Source organism: Desmodus rotundus, chromosome 7 (genome assembly GCF_022682495.2).
Source record: "Desmodus rotundus isolate HL8 chromosome 7, HLdesRot8A.1, whole genome shotgun sequence".
NCBI lineage: Eukaryota > Metazoa > Chordata > Mammalia > Chiroptera > Phyllostomidae > Desmodus > Desmodus rotundus.
Window position 1 is genome coordinate 114,166,205 of NC_071393.1, and position 22,851 is coordinate 114,189,055.

The 22,851-nt window shown below is 44.9% G+C and overlaps 1 protein-coding gene and 1 long non-coding RNA gene across 15 annotated transcripts in view; one reads left to right on the plus strand and one right to left on the minus strand.

The window, feature by feature from the left end:
- Positions 1 to 11,139: 11,139 nt before the first annotated feature.
- Positions 11,140 to 16,365, minus strand: LOC123480467 (uncharacterized). Of its 2 annotated transcripts, none has more exons than XR_006656493.2 (4): positions 16,227 to 16,365; positions 14,977 to 15,130; positions 13,332 to 13,504; positions 11,140 to 11,887 (listed from the first exon to the last, which is right to left on the minus strand). It is a non-coding gene; the product is annotated as an uncharacterized lncRNA (long non-coding RNA). The 2 variants fall into 2 exon arrangements; XR_006656492.2 differs by having other exon boundaries at positions 11,140 to 12,132.
- RGS6 (regulator of G protein signaling 6) overlaps positions 16,277 to 22,851 on the plus strand; it is a 464,787-nt gene continuing 458,212 nt past the window's right edge. For 4 of the 13 annotated variants that reach the window (XM_053927873.2, XM_053927876.2, XM_053927878.2 and 1 more), the window contains exon 1: positions 16,546 to 17,093. The gene's annotated coding sequence lies outside the window, so the exon portion shown is untranslated. The other 9 variants (XR_011651449.1, XM_024567601.4, XM_045201344.3 and 6 more) reach the window with 8 other exon arrangements.

Genomic DNA, 22,851 nt, shown 5'->3' on the forward strand with positions numbered 1-22,851 from the left:
TATGCATTCTGGTTCCTTCATCTAGAATCAATAATTTACTCTGGAAAGAAAACCCTGATGTAAGTAAGAAGGAATAAATTGACAAAGCACATGATTGGATGAACAAACTTCCCTTGACTGCTAGGTCAAACAAGTCCTTAGGGCTGGCATTTATGGGTAAAAGTCAAGGAAGATTGATCATTTATGGGCTATTATTGTTTCCTTGAAAAAAGAGGGTTACCTATTTACTGGGCAAATTTACTGAACAAATTTCTGTGTCTCAAGGGTTTCTTTAACCTCATCTAATAGAGAAGAGATCTGGTTTGAAAGTCATTGGTGAGTAATCACCAACACATTTGGGTAGAGAAATAGGAGGGAAGGGGAAATAACCTACATGGTTTGTGATGGCCCCACAGACCATCACAATAATTACTATAGAAATTAATTAAACAATTAGTTAATTTACAATGTGTTTATTCCATGCTAGACACTGGATATACAATGATAATTAAGACAGTTCTCTACTGTCTAGGAGCTCAAGTTTTGCAGGAGATAGCAAGTAAATAAGTGAGCATGATAAGGCATCACAGGCCCCCAAAGCAAAAGTATGTATAGGACATAATGTGACCAAATGGAGAGGGAATGTCAGTTCTATTGGAAAATCAGGCAAAACGTCCTAGGGGATATAACCTTCATGGTGGGCCTTGAGTTATAAACAGCATTGGTTAGTGCAGGGGGTAATGCCCTTCCAAGGAGAATAAACAGGCAAAATTATCCTGCATATTCAGAAAAGTGAATGCAATTTATTAAGGGTGGAACATCTAGATAGCTGTGTGTGTGTAACAGAGAGAGAGAGAGAGAAAGAGAGAGAGAGAGAGGGAGGGAGGGAGAGAGAGAGAGAGACTGGACTCCAGTGTATTTGAGAAGCTTTTAAAGACTTTTAATCAAGGTGGTGATGTGTTCAGAACTGCGTACTGAAAGCCCACTCAGGCAGCTGGGTAGTGGATAACTGGGTTGAGAGAGGTTCCCAGACTACAGGCAGAGCCCAGCTGAAACACTATTACAAGGGTCCTGGTGAGAGGTGATGAGGACAGCAGCAGTGGGTACAGAGAGGGGGAACAGATCTGAGAAGTTAAAGAGGATACGCTAATGGGAGAGTGGGAGATGTCTAGGAAGATGCTGGGATTTTCAGTTTAGGTGACTGGGTAGTGGTGCCATCCTTTGTCCTCGGCGTGGGCACACAAGAGCAAGGATGCAATTTGGCCAAACAAGAATTTCTTTTGGAACTGGATTCCTTGGGGCCTGCAGAGCACAGTGACAGGGTATGGAGGGTATGGAGCAGTGACACCGGAGTTTTCTCTCCAGCTCTGTCGGTATGACCTTGTCTGACTTTCCAACATCCCCGAGTCTCATGTCTTTGTCCATAAGATATACGGCCAGCCTTGGCTGGATTTGACGTCTCGAAGAGAACAGATACGTGAAAGTGTTTTTGCAAATGTCTTCATAAATGTAAATATTTATGTCTCCAGAAAAGTACAAGATGTAAAAAGCAGAGTCATCAGCACACTTAGCTTATAAATAGGCTGAGCGAGTGGCTGCTTTGCATTGTGACAGAGCAGCCAGCAGAGATTTCTCTGTGAAATTGCCAATATCTCTGCCTGTCCTCTGACCACAGCGGCTTAATTCCTGTGAGACTAAAAGGTATTACTTTGCTCTGCAACAATCCAATTCAAGAAACATCACAACTGTTTATTTTTTCTAAATCTCATTAAATTGCTTCTTCATTCCCACTTGCCAGGGTGGCCAAAACATTCATCTTCAATCACAATCGAGATTCCCACTGGATCGCCCAACAAGCCTGTTTTTCACTGGTGAAATGAGTGGGGTTCAGGATATACCGGCTAGAAATACTACACAAGGAGCCCCACACTGCATCAACAGGGTATAGTAACTGTTCCAGGTTTAGGCAAACTTGTAACACCTGTTAATTCAGACCCAAGGTCTTTGAGATCCTTACCCCCAGAGCTGAGAGGGCATCTGTGCCAGAGGTTTACATACCCAAGACAACTCAGTAGGAGTATCATCCAGGACAAAAAAAAAAAAAATAGGATCTACTTTTTGCTTGTTATTGTGTTCAGAGTTTTCTGGGGAATAATCATGTTCCTATAAATGAGGAGAGTTGTAATGTCAACAGTGTGGGGAGGATCAAGATGGAAGGAAAACCCCCAAACTGTACAGCGGATGGTGGGGCTGGTGAGGAGCCTGAGGGTTGAGTGTACGTGATGGAGCTGAAGTCTGCTGTCGAGAAAGAGGTATGAATAAAGATCTATCTGGAAAAGAGGCCAGCATGGAGAAAAACAGGAATCAGAAAGCACTTTGAGTTAATTAAAATGAACTAAAAAAACCCTTAGTTTATTATCCTTTCTTGCAAATTGAGAAACGTTTGACTTGGAGCCACCAACCTTAGAATAAACATTTCTGGTCAGAGTATTTAAAATGCTAATTCACCTCCTGGGAGGAGAGCGAGCCCACATCTCTCAGAGCAGGGCTTCGAGAGTGACATACGGGTCCTGCTAGTGGCCTGTGAGATGACTGGAGATAAAATTTTAAAACATTTTTCTGTTTTAATAACTACACACTTTTTTGTTGTTTTTTTTTATACTGGTAAGTTTATTTTTTTTCACTTCACCTTTTTTTCTTTTACTTTTTAAAAATATTTTATTGATTATGCTATTACAGTTGTCCCATTTTCCCCCCTTTATTCCCCTCTGCCCTGCACCCCACTCCCACCCTCATTCCCCCCCTAGTTCATGTCCATGGGTCGTACATATAAGTTCTTTGGCTTCTCCATTTCCTACACCATTCTTAACCTCCCGCTGTCTATTTTCTACCTACCATTTATGCTTCTAATTCCCTGTACCTTTCCCCCATCTCTCCCCACTACACCTCCCCACTGATAACCCTCATGTGATCTCCATTTCTGTGATTCTGTTCCTGTTCTAGTTGTTTGCTTAGTTTGTTTTTGTTTTTTTAGGTTCGGTTGTTGATAGTTGAGAGCGTGTTGTCATTTTACTGTTTGTATTTTTGATCATCTTCTTTTTCTTAGATAAATCCCTTTAAAATTTCATATAATAAGGGCTTGGTGATGATGAACTCCTTTAACATGACCTTATCTGGGAAGCACTTTATCTGCCCTTCCATTCTAAATGAAAGCTTTGCTGGATACAGTAATCTTGCCTTGCCTTTCATGACTTTGAATTCTTCTTTCGGGCCCCTTCTTGCCTGCAAGGTTTCTTTTGAGAAATCAGCTGGCAGTTTTATGGGAACTCCTTTGTAGGTAACTGTCTCCATTTCTCTTGCTGCTTCTAAGATTCTCTCCTTATCTTTAATCTTGGGTAATGTAATGATGATGTGCCTTGGTCTGTGCTTCCTTGAGTCCAACTTCTTTGGGACTCTCTGAGCTTCCTGGACTTCCTGGAAGTCTATTTCCTTTGACAGATTGGGGAAGTTCTCTTTTGTTATGTTTTCAAATAAGTTCTCAATTTCTTGCTCTTCCTCTTCTCCTTCTGGAACCCCTATGATTTGGATGTTGGGACATTTGAAGTTGTCCTGGAGTTTCCTAAGCCTCTTTTCGTTTTTTGAATTCTTCATTATTTATTCTGTTCTGGTTAAATGTTTATTTCTTCCTTCTGCTCCAACTTGTTGATTTGAGTCCTGGTTTCCTTTCCTTCATGGTTGGTTCCCTGTGCATTTTCCTTTATTTCACTTTTCATAGCCTTTACCCTTTCCTCTATTTTGTGACCATACTCAACCAATTCTGTGAGTGTCCTGATTACCAGTGTTTTGAACTGTGCATCTGGTAGGTTGTCTATCTCTTCATTGCTTAGTTGTATTTTTTCTAGAGCTTTGATCTGTTCTTTCATTTGGGCTATTTTCTTTCTGTTTTTGGGTACCTGTTACATAGTAAGGGGAGGAGCCTTAGGCATTCACCAGGGTGGGGGCAACCCATCATGGTGTATGTTGGGGAGGGGCCCGAGAGCGAACAATTCCACTTGCTCGGCTCTTGGCTGGCTTTCAGTAACTTCCTCCATTACCCACAAGCAAATTGGGCCCTTCTGGTGCTGATTTCCAGGTGGGTGGTTTTATGTAAGTTCCAGGACCCTGTGGATCTCTCCAACGAACCCTCCTGTGAGGCTGGGAGTTTCTCCTGCCACTGCAACATCCAAAGGTGTGTTCAGTCAGATGTTTTGAAGCTTTATTTCCCTGTGCTGGAGCCCTGGGTTGCACTGCCTGTCCCTCTCCCCGGTTGTTCCTCCCGGTTTATCAGCATGCAAACATGGGACCACTCGTTCTGCTGCCTCACCTGCCCTGGTCTTCCAGCCGCCATCTTGCCATGAGTCCTCTCCACCCAGCTGCCCATCTCCACCCCTCCTACCGGTCTAGATGAATGTTTCTTCTTTAACTCCTTGTCAGACTTTCATATGGTTTGATTTTCTGTCAGTTCTGGTTGCTTTTGTTTTTAGATTTGTTGTTGTCCTTCTTTTGATTGTGTGAGGAGACACAGTGTATCTACCTATGCCTGAAGTTTCCTACATATTTATGACTGTCATCATTTCTCACAAGTCATGGTGTTGTGTATAAGGCAATGACATGACATCTTATTTTAAAATAAATTTGTTTAAGCAAAAAAGTGAGTTGACTCACTTTAAAGAAAAAGTATTAAAAAAACAGGTGATAGAGTATTAAAAAATAGGTAGTGTTAGAATGACTAAACCTTGGGAAACATCAAAAATTGTGATCCTTTGGGTGGAGAAGTGGGAAGGGACATAACCTGCATGGTTTATGATGGCCTACACACAGGTACTTTCTCAGTCAGGTGATTTCCATGGGCTTTTCTCTCATGAAGATTATTCTCTGAAAATGCAAGTAAGCCGAGGAGAGGGTCATATCATAACAAATGATAAGCACATTTCTTTTTTAAAAAAGACTTTATTTTTAGAGAGAGGGGAAGGGAAGGAGAAAGAGAGGGCGAGAAATACCAATGTGTGGCTGCCTCTTGTGTGCCCCCACACTGAGGACTTGGCCCACAACCCAGGCATGTGCTCTGACTGGGAATCAAACAGATGACCCTTTGGTTTTCAGGCCAGCACTCAATCCACTGAGCCACAGCAGCCAGGGCTGATAGACACATTTCTTAATGATCTGCTTATGTTGTGACCAGGACCCGTCTGCAGGGAGAAAGGAAATTCCTGGGCTGCACTGCAGTGAAGGGGAGCGGACTCCAAGACAGCTTTTCAACCTCACAGTTCCGTCCATGTCTTGAGTAGAGAGAGCCCTTGGGTTGTAGCACTTACCTAGCCCAGTGCTGACAAGTGGAGTGAATTCAAATGACTTGAAGGAGATGATGCGCACTCCTTAAGGGTAAACTTGAGGCAGTGCAGCCTTTTTTTTTTTTTTTTGTATGTGGGCGCTGCAGCCCCTAGAACAGTGTTCTGCACATACACAGGTGCTCAACAGTTGTGAAAGAAAAGAATGAACCACTGTGAAAATTGTGCAATATTTTACATATATATTTACCAATGAGTAGAAAGAGCTGAGGTTTAAAATGATAAAAAACTGAGTTCACATCCCGTTTCTTTCCTTTATTTGCTGTGTCAGTTAACCTCTTTGGACCTCATCTATGGGATGGATCTAATCCAGTGGTATTTGGTAAATGATCTGCAACAAGCTCTCTAGGAAGATGAAAAGCTCTGTACTTGTTGATTTCCATGGTATAAATCTTCCCATCAAGCAACTGTTTAACACCTAGCTTGGAAAATTCCTGCAAGTCAGCTCTCGTGAGCCACCAGATACAGATCACCACCTCAGGTAATGGCACCAACCTCAGGGATGACCATCATTCTCAGAGCACTGCCTACCTGCTAAGCTCTGTGCTTGGATTATCCCATTTATTGCTCATAATGATGCTATGAAGTAGATACTATTATTTATCCCTATGTTATTTTTTAAAGATTTTATTTATTTATTTTTAGAGAGGGGAAGGGAAGGAGAAAGGGGGAGAGATATCAATGTGTGGGTGCCTCTCACGTGCCCCCCACTGGGCACCTGGCCTGCAACCCAGGCACGTGCCCTGACTGGGAATCAAACTGGCGACCCTTTGGTTTGCAGCCCATGCTCAATCCACTGAGCTGCACCAGCCAGGGCTATCCCTGTTTTAGGGATAAAGAAACAGTGTTGGAGAGATGAAGAGATTTGTGAACGAACACACAGCTAGCCTGTATGCTATCTACCAGACTGCCTCCCCTGCTCCCTGGAAGTAATCAAAAAGGACAAGTAGCACAGACAGCATTTGCTTATTTAGTGTTACGTTCGTTTCTCCCTTTACCATTTATGTGAAAAATATGTTAGTAGAAAATGTCCTGGACCAGATCCCTGGGAAGGTCTAGTCATAGAACAAGACTGGAAACATTGTTTTTTATTTTTGAGAATTACCTTAGGTATTGGGGAAGGAAAAAAAAAAACAACAATGAAAGAAACTGTGAAGCTACAATAAAACCCAGGTGGATTTTCAAGTAGTGTTTCAAGGATTGAATTATTGTTTAATGATCCATTTTAACAAGTCAAGGACTTGGAACATGGATGCTTACCTCCTCCAACTTCCTGCCCAGTAGAAGGGTTTGTAATGATCTACCAGCAAAGTACTTGAAGGGAGGATGACCATGTGACCGACCCAGTTCTGCCAATGAGGCTTAAGGGAAAGCATGCTAAGGGGCTTCCAGGAACTAGTTTGTTTGCTGAAAAAAAGCAGAGAAGGGCAAGAATAAATTCCACATCTCCCTCCCTACTTTCTTTTTTTTGACATTATCCTCTAAAGATGACAGAGTTGGCGTCTAGCCAGGTAGATGACCTGGAAGTGCCTACCTCTCCCTTTATTATTAGGCAACATAAAGAAATCTTATTGTTTGAAGCCTGTTGCTTTGTATTCTGTAATTTGCAGCCAGACCATCCTACAGCAATGATTAAAATGGATTATCAAATTAACCTGGTTACTAAAGACCCACTATGTCTGTTAGAAAGCTTTTTGCTGTCAGTCAGTCAAAGTCCTGAATCCAACTGGCTTAACAGAGGGAAGTTCGTGACCATGTGTAGCAGGAAGCATGGAGTCAGGGTGGGCTTCAGGTGGCATGCATACCCTTGCTCTGCTCCTCTGAGACTCTCCTATTCTGCTATCCCCTCTGGATGAGTTTGGTCCTTAAGTTAGCTGACTGAAGAGTTCTAAGCACCATGAGCCAACAAGACAATGTCTAGTGGAAAAAGAGGAATAGTCCATTCACGTGTCTTTTCTGGGAAGTGAGGAAAGCATCTTTGTCGGCCATGGTTCATTTTCCACCCTTTCCTAAGCGAGTCCTGGCAGTTGGGAGCAGGATTGCTACCATCCTCCTGGGCTGTATCGGGGGTGGAATGGATTCAGGGGAACCTACAATAAGGAACCAACTCCAAGAGTCAATTGTCTTGTTTTTCCTCTTCTTGGACATCTTTCATGGACCTCAGTGAGGTTGTTTTCTACTTGGAACCTCTGGGAGCCCTAATGAATCTTTCTTTTCTTTTTTAATTTCCTTCTTGGTTTTGAGCATTATTTCGCTCAGGTCCTAGCTGACAGTGTTTCTTTCATTATATTAGTTGGTTTCTCTTCAAAGAATCGACTTTGTTTTTGTGTCTTAATCTCTCCCAAAGTTACAAAACAGTTATTATTTTCTAAAGGTGATACCAGTTTCTTCACCGAAAAAAAAATCTAGATATACACACTACTGTTTTCATGGTTAAAAATGTTTTACTTCTCCTTTGTTTTGAGAATATTTTTATGCTCACAGAGAAAACAGACACCATACCTTTAAGAATGGGTACCTGTCAGATTTTTAAATTGCTACAAATTTACTGAAGGATTAGAGTAATTAAATGTGAAGAAGCTGTTACCTGGGGAACTTCAAGGTTCAATTGGAGGAGTTAGAGGAAAGAAACTGTGTGCCAGGTAAACCCCTTCTTCATTCGATCGAAGCTGTGCCTTCCCACTACCCCTCCTGTCGCCTTTACCTGCATTCAGGTGTGGCCGATTAACCACCAAAGACTTACTTTGTACCTGATTTATGTTGCTTTTAGTCAGAGAGATGCCTGTGAATCCCCTAGAACAGGGGTGTCAAACTCATTTTCACCAGGGGCCACATCAGCCTCGCGGTTGCATTCAAAGGGCCGAATATAATTTTAGGACTGTATAAATGTAACTATTCCTTAACAGTTAAGCGAGAGCTCAGTGCTGCTGCTGGGTAGAAACAAGGTGGAGGACTGGGTTTGGCCCGCAGGCCTTGTATTTGCCACCGGTGCCCTTAGGTGAACCTGGAGCTGGAAGAGCTGTGTCAGCCATTGTAACTCATTCCTCCCTCCCCCCGCCCTAAGGAGACTCAGTGTCCACCATGCTCCAAACAGTCTGTGTTACTGAGGGACTTCGCCGCCACCTCCAACTTCAGGGTGGGATTAAGTCAGTGCGCCTGCAGTCATTGGTCCAGGGGCAGGCACGTGACAGATGTGGTCCAGTCAGGATGACTCTAAGGACTATTTTGCTCAGAATGCTACGCAGGCCCATTCTCCCTCCCTCTGTGGTATGTGGATGGGGAGTTGGGTGCTGCTTACAAGATGGAAGGCTGGGTAGAGACTGAAAACAAAACAGGAAAGCAGATGGAGAGAAACTGAATCAAGCCAGGTCTGCAGCCTGACCTGGCTCTGGACCACCCAGTGATGGGGGCCAAGAAATCTCTTCCTCATTGATTGAATTTTCCTTTGGCAGCAACTTAGGGCCCCAAGATAGAATGGCTTCTCTCTTTGTGTTTATGCGCTGAGGAAGAAGCTGCCCTCAAGAAATTTTGGTAAATAGGTCTACGTGTTTTATAAGTCCAGGTTACTCGAGGTAAATATGTTTTATTGCCCAAGAAAGGGAGGGAAATGAATCCTTTGTGTTTTGAGGGTTGGAAAGAAAATTAGCCTGATTTTAAGCACAGAGCTGCAGGCCTGGGGGACAACAATGTTTTAGGAATTCTCCAGAGGCTGAGCCCGCACCCATTCGGAAGCAGCACTGCTGAGGCATGGGGTCTCTGAGGGGACTGTCCCAGCGGGGGCTTGAAAGGAGCAGGCAATTAGGGCCCAGACGGCTGGGGTGAGCCTGGTGGAGTGGCCATGGAGGTACCTGCCGGCCTGGTCAGCCTTGCTCCCATTGTGGGTCAGCAGTGCAGGGCAAAGGGTGGGGGACCGGTGATCCGCAGTCACGTTGTTTGTTAAAATGCAGAGTCCCAGGACACGCCAGAGTCACTAAATCAGAACCCCTGGGTGCACAGTGTCCCAGCTAATTTTTAGATGAGTATCATTTGAGGATCCATGTCTTGGTGTGAGGAGCATCCAGCTGAAGAATCACAGTTCAATTGTCCCTGGCCAGGCAGGAGAATGGCTGCTCGACACAGGCAGCAAGAAAGCCCATGGCGGGGCTCTAGCAGCTCCAGAGACAGGATGCCACAGGCCAGCACTGTGGGCCTTACACTCATGGGTTAGACCGCCTGCCAATCCTGGGACAGCAAGGACTGTTAAATAGTGCGGAGCAGAGCTTTTCAAACTTTTCCATCTCATGGCACACGTAAACTGATTACTAAAAATCTACGGCACACCAAAAATATAGTTTTTGCTGATCTGACAAAAAATAGGTACAATTTTGATTCATTCACACTGGTCGGCTATTGTTGTGTTCACTGTAGTCATTTTTTTAATTTGACAATCTAAGGAAAAAGAGGTCAGTGCCCCTGACTGAATAGTCAGTTACTGCATGGTTTTTAAAAAATATATTTTACTTATTTACTTGTAGGCAGAGGGGAAGGGAAGGAGAAAGAAAGGGAGAGAAACAGCAATGTATGAGATGTATCAATTGGTTGACTCTCGTATGCCCCCAGCCGGGGACCTGGCCCACAACCCAGGCATGTGCCCTGACTGGGAATTGAACTGGCAGCCTTTCGGTTCACAGGCCAGCACTTAGTCCACTGAGCCACACCAGCCAGCGCAGGTACTGTATGCTTTAAGAATTCTTGCAGCACACTGATTGAAAACCACTGCTTTAGAGTTAATTACCAATTCTTTTGATATTAGGATCACTTTTAGTGTCTCCAAAGACCTTAGACTTTTCTCTCAACTCACTGGATTGCCCTGCCAGCTTTGATGGTGTGGAAATGTGGGATGACAAGCCCTGATACTGTCAGAGACCCCTGGCCTGTGCCAGCGTCACACAGTCCATGCAACAGACCTCATCACAGAGAGGGTGCTAGATCAATGTCATGTACCATTGCCTCCTGCCACTGCTTTGAAAAGTACATACACAGCAGTTTGGCAGGGGAAAGATTTTTACCATTGTTTACGAATGCAGACAGAAGCATTGAATTATTCGACTACTCCAGTCAAGAAACAGGGAGTTTGGGGACATGGGAACCACAGTGGTTTCTACCTGGGACCCCTCAAGGTTAATAATACAAGGCATGGCCTGGGTGGCAGATCCCCATGTGGCCCAGCTGCTGCTTCTTCTATATTTTAGTCCTGAGTGTTCTTCAGCTAAAAAACAACACAAATTCAACAGCAGCAAAAACTTTGAAAAGTGCCATTAGGAAGCGCACAGGGCTGGGACTGGGAGAGCCGATCCTGTTCCAGCTGCACTTCTGTGGCATGCCAGGGTTCTGTCTGGGCCCGCTTCCTCATCTCCAAAGTAACTAGCAGAAACTCACTGCAAATGTCACCTAGAACTCCTAATGTTAGTGTTTGTGTTTTCTTGTCAACTTAAGCCTCTCTAATATAAGGTGATTGGGAAGAACGCTTTAATTGCGCATTTTGTACTGGCGGTTCTAACATTTTTCAGCTTGAGTTTATCTCATTTGGAAAACACTCCTGATATTTATCAACACAGGGAAATTAAGGATGAGGCTGTACTCACCATGTGCAAGCTGGTTTCCACTTGCTGCATTAAATGAGTTGCTAAACCCTGATCCCGTGAAAGGATTAGCTAATAGATTCCTTTTCTTAATTTTGCCTAATTTTAGAGGCCTCCCAAGAGAATGAAAACACATAGTTTATTGGCATTGGGACTTTATTACTGAAATTCTTTACTCGTTATTTGAGAGGAAAGAGATACAAACAGAGATCTAGTTTATCCCCAAAATAATTCTGTGTTCCTACTTGAGTTGATAGAGTAGTTTTAAAAACAGAGCCTCCTCCTTAAAAATACTCTCTCAGTATAAATATTTGTGTGTATATTTTCTTAAACCTTGATCTTTTTCCATTACATGAAATAGTTCTCATTGTTGGTATGCAATTCTGTTAAACAACCCATCATCCTCACAAGAAAGAACGCTGGTAGTTTCCTTGGGGATCAGTTTTTCATCTTCGTTTTAGTCAATTGTTTTATTTTTCTAGGGATAATATGATTTGACTGCCTACAAAGACATGTATTTGAGTAAAAAGCAAACACGATGCATGGTGAGCAGTGAGAGAGTTGACTTACTATGATAAAGGGTTGTCTGGAACTCACCTGACGCACAGAGCAGCTGTGGTTTCTAGGCACTTGTAGTTAAAGTACTCAAAATCTTCTCCTCTTCATGGTTAGAGAATAATTTTTCTTTTTCCCAGAAAGTGAGGTTCCCAGCTGAATCCCACATGGTCTGCCCCAGAACTGTGGTAAATAGGAAAGAGACAAGGACCCACTTCCTTTGCGGCCATATGCCTGCAGAGGCTTGGGAAACTCCTGATAAGGATTGGGTTCTGTCATCTGCAGCTCATAAATCCTCAGGAGTTCCTCCCAACGTCTCCATGGTGGCCCACACAGGCTCAGCGTCTGAAGGGGAGAAGAACGTAGTTGGTTCTTCCCCTGGCTTGTGCAGTTTTCGAGAGTAAGGGCATGTGGGGGCCGGGGCAGGGCTCCCCCTCTTCTTCCTCTCTACAGCAGGGGTCCTCCAACTCTACGGTATATCAGAACCACCTGAATTACCCAGAGAGCTTGTTACATTGCTGGTTTTCAGGCCCCAATGCCACAGTTTCTGATTCCATAGACCTTTGGGGATGAGTTACCTGCATTTTAACCTGCATGCCAACAAGAGGTATATGGGTTAATTAAGTTCAGATAAGCAGGCAGTTAGTTGATACTTGAAATGCCCTCGTCAGAATGCCTATTCAAGGAGTAGTTAGGGAGTTCATAGACACTCTCATCTAGAGCTCGTGTGTGCCTGTGTAGGGGGTGGGAAAGCAGCCTCTGTTATCTTTATCTCCCGTCAACACCAGAGGATTTGTTAGTGAGCATAATGCACTTAGAAATATTTTTTCATTGGTGAAATGAGCGTGGTTCAAGATATGTAGCTAAGCTATCATGATCACGCAGCCATCCCGCTCTTGCCTGAATAGGGTATAGTCATTGCCATAGGTTTAGGCAAACCCACACCACCTGTTCATTCAGACCCAGGTCTTAGAGATCAGTTGCCCCTAGGGCTGAGGAGGTGAGTCTGTGGTAGTAGCTGATCCGTGCTAGTGGTTCACATACCCAAGACAGCTCAGCAGCACGATCATCTAGGTCAAAAAATTTAGGGTCTACTTTTGCTTGCTATTTACTGTTGGCTGTAGAATAATCTCATAATGTTTTAAGTAAATTTACGATTTTGTGTTGGGCCACATCCACAGCCATCCTGGGCTGCATGTGGCCTGCGGGGCCGCAGGTTGGACATCCCTGCAACTGATTATAAAAAACAAAACAAAACTGTGGAGAGCCCAGCATCTAGCACACAGGTGGCAGACACAAGGCCCATGGGCCAAATCCAGCTCTCCACCTTGTTTTATCTGGCCTAGCACCTTGTTTCTACCGGCGGCAGCGCTGAGCTCTCGCTTAACTGTTAAGGAGTAGTTACATGTATACAGTCCTAAAATTGTATTTGGCCCTTTGAAGGCAACCACAAGGCTGATGTGGCCCCCGGTGAAAATCAGTTTGACAGCCTTGATCTAGCAGGAGGGTAGAGGGCCAGGTGAGGAGCAGATATTTTTGGCTGAGGGGACCTGTCCAGCACTTTAAGTCACATTACACAAGCAAGCTGCAAGTTCTGCCAATTCGGACCACAAGATCCTGGAGGGGGTGCCTGAGAGAGCGCCTCGGAGGTGATCTGATGGAAAAGCTGGGTCCAAACAATTAGTGTGGAGAGAATCGCGTAGTTATTTTGGGGCTGGTGTAAGCTTTTAAAAACTTGTTATTGTTTATATAAATTTTCTTCCATATGATTAATTATACTTACACATACCCATGCATCTGGATTATTAAGCACTGGGACTTTGTAAATATGCATTCCACTCTGATAGTAACATTACTTCTGATTTTCAAAACATGACCGTCCCAGCACCACGATATAAACACAACCATTCCCGGACACGCACATGATTTTCAAAGCTGCAGGTCACGTGCTGAACTGTCAGACTGAAAAGAGAAAAAATTCACTTCATGTTGTAATCAGCTTGTCTGCCGCAAATTCCTCCTAAGAAGGGGATTATGCAATGAGTAGTAACAGAACTACTGGGCATTCTCAGAAGTAGCACCCCACATGTTGTGGGTTGGTCACAAATTTTTGGAGGAGGTCAAGAGGATGTGATCACTGGTTGACCCCCTCTCCCAGGGACCCAGGCAATCAGAGGCTCCTCACCCCCTGGTCTGTCCTTGGAATGTACTTCTGCCCACCGTGGGCAGAAGTCACAGTGTTCCAAGGGAGTAAGGTATGGTTGAGACTCAGTGGATGGTATGTGTGTGTGACGGAAACCCAGTAAAGGAACGCATACATATACTTTTAAGAATCTGGTGGGCGGGTGTGGAGGTCTACTCATCTTGCCGCCACCCAAGGCAAGCCTCGTGGGTAAGTTCGCTCGCTTACTGAACCTGCCACCTACCAGTGCGGAGTGGTCTGCCTCTTTCTTTGGTCTCTTGCTGCCCTTTGTGCACCCGCATGTATGCCTTCTGCCAATCAACCAGTTTTTGTTCACGAGCGGATTTCTGGGTCCCATCACTAGAAATTTCAACTCAACAGGTCTGAGATGGGGTTCAAGAATCTTTATTGCTAATAAGTACCCAGATAATATAGATACTGTGGCCTTCAAGACACCCTTTGAGAAAGACCCTTTTCTAAAATGTCTAATCAGGAAATTTATTTCCGTTCAGGATTTAATGGGAGGCAACATCGATCTTTTGCTTTTAGGCTTCCTTAGTGGACGGAGCTAGGATATGTATCAATATATATACACACATACCCATGAACATACATTTTCTATCTACTTACCTATCTAAATTAGACACAATTTCACACCATCGCCTCTAAGTTCAAGCAACACCACTGGGTTTATTCTAATTTCCCCCCTTTCTGTATCTGTAATTCTCTTCCCCAGCTATGTGAAAGCTGCCTCCCAAGATCTTTAATGTATTTCCTTGTTTGCTCAGTTTCCCAGTATGTAAACCAATCTGTCGGCCATCTCAACAAAAAGTATGGCCTGTCTTTATTAAGTAATGTTTATCACTATACATAACATATAAAAACTATAATTATGAAAATTATATATATCAAAAATATGTGTGTATGTGTATATAATATATGCACATATATGTACATATAAAATACTTTATATATAAAATTAAATGAAATGCATTACATATGTATATAAGAAATTATGTAACATATATTAGAAATCCCATATAATACATAAAATATATCAATATAACTATATATATATGATTTCATATGTGTTTTTCCCCAGCTCTGTTACAATATTTTTGACATATAACATGAAGCTTAAGGTATACTATGTGATGATTTGATATACATATCCAAGGGGGGGGACCCAAAAACCCCCAGAATTTATTTATAAAAACTTGTGTATTTATTTACATGTTTAAACTTCAGTCACCTTTAAAGTGCTCTCCATTGACGCAAGATGTGTTTTCCACTGCTCATAACCGTTTTTGAACTCGTCGACTTCGATGCCTTTTAGTGCTTCTGCAATTTTTTGTTTCACCACTTCCACATCAGCAAAATGTTTCCCTCTGAGGACGTTTTTTCATCTAGGGAAACAAAAAAAAGTCACCCCAGGGCGAAATCGAGTGAATAGGGAAGGTAGGGCATGGAGGTCATGTCATTTTTGTCCTGCTCAATACTCAGCACAGAGTGGGCATGTGCGCTCATAAATCACCCATCATGAAATGCGCAAACGGTTGAAAGTCTTCAAAAAAAATTCACAAAGTTGAACGCAGCCTCTCACAATGTCGGCTGGTAACACAGATGGGTCCCTAGAACACTCACCTAGTGGGGCAAGCCTGTACTACAAGGGGCCTGCCCTCCAGAACACAATTCTGGGTGTTTTGGGGTCCCCCCAATATGTTGCAAAAACCATTACTACAATAAGGTTAGCTAACAACACTTCATCCCCTCACATAATTACCATTTGCATACATGGGGATAACATTTATGATGTACTCTTCATCCATTTCCAGTGTTTAGCAAAGGGTCTAACATAGGGCAGGTACTAATTACTGTTTATTGGGTGAAATAATTAATACATTCATTAATCAATACAGAATGGAGGGAAGGGAGATATACATAGGAAAGGAGACCTTAGATTTCAACCTCTGACCCACATGGATGAGAACAGTCCAAGTCTCCCATCCTTAGAAGCCTTTAGGTAATTTTATTTCAAGAGCCCCTGCTCCCAATATAATTCAAGAATAAATCTTTAATTTATTCTCGATAGTGATAACATTGGTATTGCACACCTATCCTGTGTTTACGAGTTCGCACCAACACTCTTTTTTTAACTTCTTGGATCTTTAACTAAACATCAAATTATAAAGCTCCCACATTAAAGAATGTCATCAAATCAAGTTACCATTTCTTATTCTCTGTTAACTTTTCCCAAGAATATCTGCAAAGCTAATTTTTCTCGAAAGTTCTTTTGTGGTGTTTCAAATCCAAATAATCACAAAATGCTCCAAATACGGCATGTGGTGTGAACGTTGAATCAATAAAAATGACGAGGTTAGTAACAATATCCCTGACGGCTGCGGTGGCCCGTTTTAATTTAGAGGGCGCCAGCTACACACGTCAGCGAGATTCAAAGGCTATCGTGTAAACCATTCCGAACCAGGCATCCCTAAGACAAACCTGACGCCAGTGAAGTTTCCAGACGCACCCGGTTCTTGGAACTGACGGAAGGAGCCTTCGCAGCGCTGAGCCAATCTGCTAGTTTTCTTGGCGGCAGATAAAGTATCAGAAATTTCTAGGTTTTCTGTTTCCAGGGGCCCATCGCCGCCTGCACCTTCCGCGGCGCTGGAAACAGGTGAGCCCAGAGGCGGTGCGGAGTAGGGGGCGCGCTCTGTGCTGCGGCCCCGCCCCGCTCCGCCCGGCCCGGCCCCGCCCCATCTGGAGCGCGGGGTCCCGGCGCAGGTGCCGGCGCCAAGGTGCGCGCGGCTGCAGCTCCACGCCACACCCGACAGCGGGCGCCGCTGCAGCGGCTCCAAGCGGCGGAGCGGAGCCGCTTCGCGAGTTGGGGCAGCTCCTACGCGCTCGGCCCGACTCAGCGGCGAGAGCTCCGCCCGGGCGCCGGCTTCCCACGGCTGCGCTCGCCGGCAGGCGCCGAGGGGGCAGACCGACTTCCGCGGACCCCGCCAGTTTGGGGCGGGGAGAGGCGGGCGAGGGGCGAGCGCGGGGGAGCGCCGGGGAGCGCGCCGGAGACCGCCGAGCGTCCCGCGCCCCGGCACCATGCGACCCGCCGCGCCTCCTCGCCGGCCCGGGGCTTCGCTCTCCGCTCGCTGAGCCCCCGCACTCGCCACCCCTGAAACTCGCAAAGACGAGGCGAGACGTTGGAGAACAGCGAAGAGACTGACCCAGACGTCCCCTTCGCCCCTAAAGAGGCTGCGGATCCCCGTTTTCTGGGCTTCTCTAGCTTTACCATGAACCCGTTGCAAGATTGGCTTTAGGACAAATTCGGAAGCCGGAGGGGGGAGTCAAGGCAATTCTTTGGTTGCTAAGGTAATTGTAGTTGTGACAACAATGGGCAAGAAACTAGTGGGGGAAAAGGTGCTTTAAAACGGCATGCCCCCCCACCCCACCCCCAATTCCTCTGTGTCGATGCCTTCTCATCGCCCGGGTGTAGATGCTGGTCTGTGTCGGATGCGTGACAGGTGTCGGGCGTGTGTGTGCGCCGTTTGGGACTGTAGGGGCACGAGCTTACGTAAGTGGCAAGGCGAGCTGGCGGGTGGACTTGTGTGGGATGGGTGCAGGTCTGCACAGAAACCGCGTCCCCGGGCCTCGAGGGGTGAAGCGCTCACCGCCTGGCAGCGGCGTGCGGCCGGTACGTGCCTTTAGAGACTTCCAGTCTTCCCGTGATTTGGGGATCGCAGGTAGGGCAGCCTTACTTCAAAAGCAGACTGTAATTAACTTTTCCGCCGAATAAGCTCACCCATTTGTGGTTTGGAGGAAGAGAAAGCGTGTCGTAGGGATGGGAGCCCAGGTCTGGTTTTGGGGAACTGCAGCAGGAAGGGGAACCGAGGTGTTCGCTCCTGAGAGGATGACAACTAAGCTGATGGCCTGAACCCCGTTATGGTCACTGACAAGCTGCGTAGAAAGTGGCCCAGAGAGACAGGAAAAGTGACCCAGAAAATTTAAATTTGTTCAGAATGAACGCTGCTGTATTTTTTTAAATATGATGGGGTAGGGAGGAATATTATTTCTTTCTCTCTCGTTAAGAGGAGTGGCATTTCCATGCTACAAAATGAATATTTTGGATTTTATTGTTGGCTTGGGATTGTTCCCTTGGCATTAACTAGTGCTTAGGAACTGGATCTGCAGGTAATTTCTAATCAGTACCTTCTAGCAGCCCCGATGTAAAACTGCCAAATACGCAGGATTAGGTACAGCCTAACATTGGTACTTTTTTCTTACCCAGGCGGGGGTGGGGGGGGGGGAACAAGTGGAAGAATGAGAACTGGGCTTGTAAACGTCCAAATGGAGTGAGGGACTGAGCTACAAGAGTGTGTGTTTTGTCAAAAGGTGGTAGGCAGAAAGGTAGCTGCTAGGTTTAGCTTAATATGTTAAACAAGGCTTTTATAGATTCATTTTCATAGGCATATGGGTCTTTACATGGAGTGGGCACTGGGGAGCTGGTGGGAAACTTTCTGTGAGTTGCATATTTTTTATGCTATTTATTCTGCTTATTAATTTACTCATTTTGCAATGCATGGGACTGCCTCGAAGTGAGTTGAGGACGGAGGGGAATGTGGCGCTCTTTGGAGGGTCACCTCTGTCAGCAAAAGCTTGCATGCCGGACAGAGAAACCAAGACTGTCTTTCTGGGGTCTCTGATACTACCGTCAAGCTAAATCGTCGTGTGTCTATGTAAACATCGTGGTACACATATACTCCCCCCCCCAATAACTTGTCCTTGCTTGACAGTGTTGGTAAAGTCTAGAAATGTCAGCTACTGTGAGGTATTTTGATAATGTAGGTAGCGGCTGGTATCTCCTTTCTTATATTCATTACATTGCTTCTTAACTTTACTTCTCTGTCTCCTTCAAAAAACTTAAATTAACATTCACTGATCTATCCCTGAGAGTTTCAGTAAAACAATGCTAGCTTTTCCTCAAGCGGCAAGTTTTTCTTTTCAAGAGAAACACTCATTACAACAGTGCTTTTATTGTTGAAACGTCTCTTTAAATGAGACCGTTATTTATTTATTTATTTATGAATGATTTGTGGAATAAGATAACCAGCATAGATATATTTTAAATAAACAAACATTTCTCGTGAAAGAAAAAAAAAACCAACCATGTTTTACTTGAGGTACAGTTGACATACAATTTTATATTGGTTTCAGGTGTCCAGGGTCATGATCGGACATTGGTAGGCATTGTGCTATGATCAATAAGTGCAGTTACCCTCCAGAAGGATATTTAGGACAACAGAATTTGCCAGTAATTTTGGATGTCTGATGCTCCACAGGGACAGAATTTAATGTGAAAGTAGGATCATTCTGTTTCTTATTTCTCCGATAATCTCCCCTGTCTTTTATCCCCTGGACTTCTCGGGCTTTGCCAGGAACTGCTGAACATTCCGTTTTGTGCCAGGGGTTAAGTGTCAGGGAGATGTGAGTAAGGAGCTCTGTGTCCCATCAACATTTCTCAAAAGAGATGCCCTCCGAGATCTCAGTGCTGGGATTAATTTTCCTTTAGCCTCACAGTTAGCTTGTCTTAATTCATGAGGCTTTGAACCTAGGAAGGCATTTAACCTCTTCATTTTGAGTGCCAGCTGGAAGGAATATATTTACCGAATTTCATCTTCATTGTAACATATGGCATGATATAAATAATTACTACACACACACTGTCCTGCTGTATGGAGAGAAATAGAATTACAAAATAAACCTTCGTGTTCAGTGATATGGATTAACATTTCAAAAAAAACCCAGTGTTACTTTTTCTTTTATTTACCAAAGTAACATATAAGCATTTGGAAATGGCCAGGAAACTACGAAGAAAAAAATATTACTTGCAATTCTCCCACAGATGGCGAACCACTGTTGACATTTTTGCATACGAGATCTTCTTCCAGACTTCATTCTGATCACATTATTCGTTGGATTTTTGCCCCTCCCTTGAGCCCACCCCCAAGTTTCAGATCTGTAAATGGAATCCGGATATGTGCTAAAGGTTTAGAAGATTGCTGCTAGTTTTCTGGGTGGTTTTGATAGATCAGGTTTTAATTTTTGTTAGTGGTCCTTATTTTCAAAGAGAGTAGTTCCTCTGTTTATCCATTTTCTTTGAAAAGCAAGATTTGCACTTTGAGTCAGTAATACTTGAGACTCCCCGTAAGATTCAGGGATTAAAGCTTCAGAAAGGAAATAGAATATTGGCCATTCTGGGCAGGAGGCCTTAGTTTTGGTTTCAATCCCTTCACCAACTCACGTGGCCTTTGGCCTCTGGGCCTCTGGTTCCCCAAAGGGCACGTGACAGTTTCCGATGTAGCTCAGTAGGCTAACACGGTATTTGTTGTTTTTCTGTGTGTTGAGGATAATTTTTGTTTGAAGTGGGCTTTTTTAAACACAGATGGCTGGGGGGTCACCCCCAGAGTTTCTGCTCAGTGGGTCTGGAGGGGAGCCTGAAAATGTACGTTTCTAACCAGTCCCCACCGACTCTGCTGTGAGGGGGCCACACAGAGAACTGCGAGTAAGCCCCTTGGGGCAGCCCACTGTTTGGTTTTTCTCTGCATCCCCCTCTTCCATGCCCAGCGATGCACCTGCCTGCCAGGTGGCGCTCAGTAAGCATTTGTTGAATCACTATCAGTTTTTCTCTACGGGGGAGAAACTTTCTGAAGTGGTCAGAGAAGGGAGATCATCATCCAGCATTTGGAACTATGAAGTCTGTGATGAGAGTAGTGATCAGTCGTGAAACGAAGTTCTTCAAACTGCAAGAAAAGCAGAAATGCCCACAACTTGGTGGTTACAGTGAACATTAGACCTAATGAGGTGCGTTAAATAACAACTCGGAGTACCTGCTTAAGAGGTGACAAACCACAAGGCTTACCCAGTGCTTCACTGGCACCTCCCTGAGGCAATTCATTTTCTGCCACATCTACACTCCGGTAAAGGGAGAGGGAGGAAGTTCGCTATTAATTACTCTAACTACCAAAGCAGCAGCTAAAGAAAGCAGGAGTGCAGGCACCACCCCCCCACACCCCTACACACACACACACACACACACACACACACACACACACACACACACACGGCAGAGCAGTGCCCATCAGGGCACCACAACCGTTCTGTGAGACAGGTGACTTAATTTCCCATTCTCTGAGGAAGTTAAGGGAGTGCATTGTATAGCTAGGAGGGTCCAGGAAGCTGAAATACCCCTCTTTTGGTCATCCTTGTGTGGCTACTTTGTATCTAGAAAGTGAACCCATCCTTTCTACTTAGGTGTTAGACACGTCAGCCATTTTTATATAGGTCAACCTTAAAAAATGTGTAAATACAGGGTCCAGCGCAAATAACACCTTTTTCATTACATAAAAATCTTTTATCACAAAATCATAAGCATGTAATTCTGTAACATAACTCTATCACACTCAAGCACACCATGTGACACGTTAGGTGAAATGTTCAAACCGCTGTCCATCTCGTGCGAGACATTCACGCACCCTGCCAACCACGCTCGATGGCGTTGCTTCTGCCGGACCCTGTGTTTGAGTGTGAGCCGAGCAGCTGCTCCTGCAATGGAGGTTACTCCAGTGAGTTGTGGTGGGGACTCGCTGTCTTGGCCTTTCTGAACACTTAGGTAAAACCATCAAAGGAAAAGCCATCTTGAAGTCCCCGTATTCACTAGTGTCTGTCCTACCCAAGATGCTATTTTCTCGCCCAGGGGAACGTGCACATTAAACAGACCCTTCTGAGACGAGTGTCCTGAGTGAATGTGAACTAGCGGTGCCCCCCCCCTCGGAAATACTCGAGTTGCCTGTGTCGCACTGAGACTAGGCCAGCCCCCAGCCGTGGCAGAGAACTGCGATCAATCGCTCTTCAAGTAGCACAACAGCCCTTTCGAACCCTGTTGTCTTTCTGAACCTCAATTTCCTCACCTGTAAATGGGAATAAAAGTATATTCCTTGCGTGTATGTGGCTACGAGGAGAAAATAGTACACCGTGTAGTGTACAGGGCCGAAGAGGCATAGTAGCTCGAGGAGAAGGACCCAGTCACACTACACTATTTTCCTAGTAATATTAATAATCAGTTGTTGGTTTGCAACCTCAGGAATTCCCTTGGTGAAATCCAAACCCGGCTCCCATACACCGAGGGCAAAGAAAGAGGCAGACCGCTCCAGATTGGTAAGAGGCAGGGGTAATAAGTAAGGGAACCTGTGAGGCTTGAGCGACCGGAACAGTAGATTTCCACTCCTGCCGCCTTGAATCTTAAAAGTTTATACGGAGAGGCCGAGGTTGCAGGCCAGGTCTCTGGTTGGGGTCCATGCAAGAGGCAACCGATTGATGTTTCTCTCCCTCTCTCTAAAATCAATGAGCGTGTCCTCAGGTGAAGATTAAAAAATTTTATTTTAAAGTTTATATAGAGGCCTTAACGGGGTTCAGTCATACACTGACCAAGTGGTCTCAACAACACCTTATTGTGTCAAGGCTGTGTTCTTGAAAATGGCTCCCCTGTGGGAAGAGTGGGCAGAATGATCACTCTAAGATCAGGGAGGGACGGGAGCTTCCAGTTGCAGGGAGCTCGCTCTTGAGTTAACCGACGGTCACATCCTCTCAATGACTTCCTCCATAAGGAGTCTGTTGGGAGATAAGGATTTCAGGGTAATGGTTCCCCGCATTTTTTCTGTCTCTGAGGGACTCCTGAGTCCCTGGGAGAACCTGTTCCATGGTTGTAACAGTGGATTTGAGGAGGCTGTAGAAAGCAAGTTGCCCAGAAACTAAGTGGAGAGGGAGGAGTGGGGAAGGTCGTAGTTGGTGGTAGCCAAAGATGTGTGGGTTTCCTGGAGCCTCAAGGCCACTGTCACTGGAAGGAAGAGACATGAAGCGCAGCGACTGCGGCTCCATCGCTATCTCCGGTGCCAGACGGGGGCCACTCCTGGAGCAAGGCCGTGTCTGTTTTTTTCTATGCCCTTTGTATCTCTTACAGGCAAGGCACATGGTAGGAGAGGATAAACGTTTGCTGAGTTACTGACTTTCAGAGCGGCAGCCAGGGGTGGGTGGAAATGGGAGGAAGGGTGGACTAGTATTGGTGCAGACACAT